Source organism: Odocoileus virginianus, chromosome 23 (genome assembly GCF_023699985.2).
Source record: "Odocoileus virginianus isolate 20LAN1187 ecotype Illinois chromosome 23, Ovbor_1.2, whole genome shotgun sequence".
Taxonomy (NCBI): Eukaryota; Metazoa; Chordata; class Mammalia; order Artiodactyla; family Cervidae; genus Odocoileus; species Odocoileus virginianus.
In genome coordinates, this window is record NC_069696.1 from 8,862,232 (window position 1) to 8,868,696 (window position 6,465).

The window sequence follows — 6,465 nt, forward strand, 5'->3', positions numbered from 1 at the left end:
TCTGTGTTCCACAAATACCAAAGTAAAAAAAGCACAGAGAGACCTTTGTGTTAGAGACAAAGCTTGACACTCAAATGATGAGCCTGTTCTTTTTTAACACAGGTATTACTGCATAAATCATTCCTTAGGGAAAGATGCTGGGATTCATAAGACTTGAAAGCCTTAGTGAAAGTGTTAGCTGTTCAGTCGTGTCTGACTCTGTGACCCCATGGACTGTAGCCTGCCAGGCTCCTCTGTCCATGGGATTCTCCAGGCAAGAATACTGGAGTGGGTTACCATTTCCTTCTCCAAATGCCAGATTGTTCTATAAACTGCAAAGCAATATATAAAGATTAATTATTATTCACATCTGTCTGCCCCAGTCTTTATCAAATATACTGAAAAGTATTTGTGACATAAATATCTCAAATGTTCCTAGGGGACAGAGCTCTAGTTGGTTACATCTTAGAAGCCTCAATACTTTGAAAATGTATTTCAGATTATATGGTAAGATGTACCTGTTTATATAAAATAAACAATACTTTAGTAAATATTTAAACTAATTTTTAAATTCATGGATTATCAGAATGCCTTTGATCTCTTTTTCCCTCCTGCTCTGCCTTTTAATCATTTCCCTTCCTATCAGCAATTCTATCAGATGGTGAACAGAAACAAGCGAATTACTCAGCTGTGGATCAGTCCATTTTGCAAGTTTTTATTAGTGTCAGTAGAGACCAGTAAAGCGGTGGACGCTCCTGGACAAAAACTGTGTCCATTGGTTCTCTGCCTTCAATTCCTATTAAGACTGAGAGCGGCCGGCTTTAATATCTGGCCAAGAGAAGATTATAAATTATGGATGATGAATTAAAAGTTTAGGCATAGGCCTGGGGAAAGGAAAAAGGAAAAGAATATAATTTCAGCAAACACTACCTACTCCATTCTTCACTTTTATAGGTTAAAAAGGTTCTTCAAGGTAGTGCTCCACCAAGTTCAAGCCACAGGCCCTATGCTGATTGCTCATCATGTCTAAGAATACTGCCTTTTTTAGTTTAATTGGGAACAAATTTCTCTCGGCATCTCTGACAGCAGTGATTTATTTATTTTTATTTATTTTTAATTGAAGGATAATTACAATATTGCGTTGGTTTCTGGCATACATCAGTATGGATCAGCCACAGTGAGAGCAGGGATTCGTGAAGATGATAAAGGAGGCTGACTGCAATGCCCTCTGGTGGTATAAAGGTTTTCCGTAGTTGCAGTTGCATAAAACAAAAACACAGCCATTTTCTATCAAACAGCTTACTAACAAAGTAAAAAGTCAATAAAAGTTAAATGGTAAAAGTCTTCTTGGACTTTTGTAATGATCATCATCTTAAAGCATTTCTACAATGTCACCTGCCCAGAGTGATCCCATGTTCATGGGTGATTCAGGGAATGATTCAGAGGAAGTCCCTGCCCTCTAGAATTTGCCACCTAACAAAGACTTGGGAGCTGGGATGCAGACTCAGAACCAAAGCTCGAAGGGGAAAAACTGTGGAAAGTATGCCAGCTTTGGCACCTCTGTAGGAGGCTTAAATAAGACAGTTTACGTAAAGCACCTAGTATGGCAACTGGAGCATGGTAGGTGCTCAACAAATTATTATGCTTTAGCATGTGCTATTCAATGATCCCAGTCGCCTGCTGGAAGAAATCTAATTTTCAGCAAATTGAAACTCCTGTAACAATTACTTCTGATACACCTCACTTAACTCTGAGTTTCATATGATTGTAACAAGAATTAAATGAAAAGGCATACAAAGTTTAGCCCCTGGGATACAATTTTTCTTCCCCATCACACCCAGAATGGAATTTCTCCTGCTGTTTGTCAAAGTAGAGGTGAAGAAAAGTTTCTTTTTCTTTTTAAGGAAGGGAGAATTTTATTTCTAAAAAATATTTATTTGGCTGTGCTGGGTCTTAGTTGCATGTGGGATTTTTAGTTGTGGCATGTGAGATCTTTAGCTGTGGCATGCGAACTTAGTTGTGGTATGCGAACTTAGTTGTGGTATGTGGGATCTAGTTCCCTGATCAGGATTTGAACCCAGGACCCCTGTGCTGGCAGCGTGGAATCCTAGCCATTGGACCACTAGGGAAGTCCCAGAAAATGCTTCTAAAGTGACAATGAACATAAAAAGAATAGACAGGATGAAGTTTTAATTTAATATAATTTGCAAGAGGCATACCTTTTTAACCCAGGAACTGGATTCCTGGAAATTTTTTCTTAAAGAAGTAATCATGCTGGGAGGGACTGGGGACAAGAGGAGAAGGGGATGACAGAGGATGAGATGGCTGGATGGCATCACTGACTCGATGGACATGAGTTTGAGTAAACTCCGGGAGTTGGTGATGGACAACTCCCGCAGCAGGCCTGGCGTGCTGTGATTCATGGGGTAGCGAAGAGTCAGACACGACTGAGTGACTGAATTGAACTAAACTGAATCAGAAAATATAAAGGGAATCATATGTAAAGGATTTTTATCACATTATTCATAATAGCAAAAAATTGGAAACAGCCCAGAAGTCCATCAATAGGAGTCTAACTAGATAATGGTACATTCATACAATGCAATTCTACATAACAAATTATGACATATTTATTGACAGCAAGTTAAATTTGAGATCAAAAAGTTGCAAAGTTAGGCGTAGTTTGATCTCATTTAAAAAATCCTACCTAAATATATCTGTGAAGTATGTATTTAAACAAGTCTGAAAATAGATATAGTGAAATATTAGCAGTGATTTCTGGGCAGTAATAATATAGGAAGATATTTATAAACACAGGCATACAGGAATATATCTTTACTCACTTCATTCTTCTTTTCTGTATTTTCTGAAAAATTTTAATGACTGTGTGTTATTTTCATAACCAAAAAACCCTCCAAAACTAAAAGAAAAACTTTAAACCTCCAAGCAGTACAAGCCAGTGAAAGCTTACTGGATAGACTAACAGGGGGCCGGAATTCCTGTTTTTGACTCCTAATCCTTTGCTATGTGACCTGAGCCAGATCTGTGTCTCACTTCTCTACCTATACAGTACAAAACTAATTAATTCTTTCAATAGAGAGAATAAAGTGAGAATGAATGTATTAGAAAAAATAATCTGTAAATGTCATACCTATAAACTAGCTGTAAATTAAAAGAGAAATAGAAAGGACTTTCTCAATTTTTTAAAAAAGATTTATTTATGGCTGTGCTGGGTCTTCACTGCTGTGCGCGGGTCTTCTCCAGTTGCAGCTAGTGGGAGCTACTTTCTAGCTGTGATGCGTGGGCTGCTCGTTGCAGTGGCTCCTCTGGCCGTGGAGCATGGGCTCTAGGCCTGCGGCATTCATTAGTTGTGGCTCCCGTGCTCTAGAGCACAGGCTCAATAGCTGTGGTGCACAGGGTTAGTGGCTCCACGGCACATGGGGTCTTCCTGAACCAGGGTTTGAACCTGTGACTCCTGCATTGGCAGGCAGATTCTTCACCGCTGAGCCACCAGGGAAGCCCTTACAAAATAGTATAGGTGCACAAAAGTCTTTGGAGGTGGGTGGGTAGGAGAACATAAAGTTCCAGAAAGGCTTCCAGGAAGAGCTGATTCCTAATCAAGAGTAGGAGAAAGACTTGGATTTATGGAACCTAATCAAGAATAGGAGAAAGACTGGATTTATGGAACCACCCTCAGATTCAGAGGCCACAGGCTTCCCTTGAGCCTTGTAGCATCATATAGAGGTTCAGACAGTTCATTACAGAAAGAGTTACACATCTTCAATCATATGTGCCTCTAGGTTTGAAAAGGAATGCACACTCTGGCTCACAAGGCTTACTTTTAGGGACATCTGAAGAATGTGGTGTGGCAATGTAGAAAGTTCTGGAGTCAGCCTAAATTTTAAATCCTGAGCCTCAGTCATTGAGTGACCACAGATAAATTACCCTTGAAGTCTTAACTATCTTATCTGTTAATGGGAATCAATCTCATTTAGAGTTATTACAAAGGTATCAAGATATATGTAAGTTCATTGTGCCTGGCATTTACCAGGCACTCTACATACAGAAGTTCCATTACCCATTCTCAAGGTTAGTTCCAAACCAAGTTTTCTTTCCCTTTCCCCAGACTGGATCTCATTTGCTGGGTTTCACAGTTCACTGCCTAGCCTATGAGCATTTGGTGAGCATGTTTCCTTGAGTGCTATGCTAGGCACTGGTGCCTTGTCCCCCCCTCCCCCTGACCCTCATATCTGTCTCCTAATTTCCTCTCCACTCTGTCTTTATAGTTATCTTCTCTTTTCTCATGCAGTCCATAGTAAGTTATTTTCTTGTCTCTTGTGTCTCAAGGAACAAAATTTTCAGGGGCTACCAGTATGTCCCATAAAGCAAGCACTAACCCAAGGTCCAATCATTTCTATAGTAAAAATCCTGTGGGGTCACATCAATTGCATTTACTACATATAAAAGTATTCTACAAGTGAGCCTTTGTGTATCTTTGGTATTCTGGTGACAGTCAACACTGCTAGGTAAGTAATTCACCAGCCCAGAAACAGGGCTCTCCAGAGACATGTGGCATTTGGTACCATGAAGTCACAATTCTTTAGCTTTTCTAGAGAGCCAAGATGAGACAGCAGCTGAGCCGGTGACTTTGTGCTACTGAACCAGTTCATATTTTACTGATGAACTGATAAATGTTTGGGGGCCTTCATCTGAATGCGGGATTATTGTTCAGTGGCTAAAGAAAAGTGTTAGTCACTCAGTCATGTCCAACTCTTCACAACCCCCTGGACTGTAGCCCACCAGGCTCCTCTGTCCATGGGATTCTCCAGGCAAGAATACTGGAGTGGCTTGCCATTTCCTTCTCTAGTGGATCTTTGCGACCCAGGGATTGAACCTGGGTCCCCTGCATTGAAGGCAGATTCTTTACCGTCTATAGCCAGTCAGTTCAGTTGCTCAGTTGTGTCCAACACTTTGCAACCCCACGGACTGCAGCATGTTAGGCTTCCCTGTCCTTCACTATCTCCCGGAGTTTGCTCAAACTCACGTCCATTGAGTTGGTGATGCCATCCAACCATCTCATCCTCTGTCACCCCCTTCTCCTCCTTCCCACAATCTTCCCCAGTATTAGGGAAAGATGAGTTGGCACTTTTCAATGAGTTAGCTCTTTACAGTGAGTTGGCTCTTCACATCAGATGGCCAAAGTACTGGAGCTTCGGCATCAGTCCTTCCAATGAATATTCAGGGTTGATTTCCTTTAGAGTTGACTGGTTGATCTCCTTGCTGTCCATTGGACTTTAGTAGTGGTTAAAACATAAAATTACTGGGCTTGGCTTCACTTTTAATGAGGTACACAAAAGCCTTCCAGATGAGAAATGTTCACAATTAAAACAAATGGGAAGACTGCCTCAAAGTAAAATATAGTTGGTTTTCTTGGTTTAAACAGCATCTAATGCATGTTTTGGTGGTAGATGTTTACTAGACTTATTGTAGTGATCATTTTGCAATATATACGTATATGAAATCACTCCGTTGTACATCTGAAACTAATAAAATGTTATATGTCAATTATGTCTGAGTAGAAAACCTTGACATTTATTAAGCACATTTATATGTCATATACTCTGCCAGATGCTTATATACATATATATGGGCTTCCCTGGTGGCTCAGTCGGTAAAGAATCTGCCTGCAGTGAGAAAGACCTGGGTTTGATCCCTGGGTTGGGAAGATCCCCTGGAGGAGGGTGTGGCAACCTATTCCGGTATTCTTGCCTGGAGAATCCCCATGGGCAGAAGAGTCTGGAGGGCTACAGTCCATGGGGTCACAAAGAGTTGGGCACAACTGGGCGACTAAGCACACACACACACATATACCTATATATATACATCCTCACCCAGCCAACAGAAATGATTACCTTGCAAGGCTGGTTCTAAAAATTAAAGAAAAATTACACACACACACATACACACACACACACACACAGAATAGCCTTGCCTGGTAATCACTGCTATTGGACAGATAAACACATAAAGACTTGTGAGGAAATGACTTGTCTGTGGCTACAATGCTTTTTTTTAAAAATTAATTTTCACTGGAGTATATCTGATTCACAGTGCCATGCCAGTCCCTGCTATATAGCAAAGTAAATCAGCCACACACATACACATAGCCACACTTTTCTAGTTTCTACTCCTATATAGGTAGTTACAGAGCCTTGAGTAGTTTCCTGTGCTAGACAGTAGGTCCCAATTAGCCATCTATTTTATAAACAGTGTATGCACATATCATCCCCAATCTCCCAGTCCATCCCTACCCTTGTCCCCCGTGACAACCACAAGTCCGTTCTCGACATCCGTGACTCCATGCCACAATGCTTTTAAGTGATAGAATGAAAGTCTGAACCTAGATCTGCCTCAAAACCCAGAGTGCTTTCCACTGAACTACAGTTGCATCTATTCAGTCATATCCTTCATCAATAATAATATTGT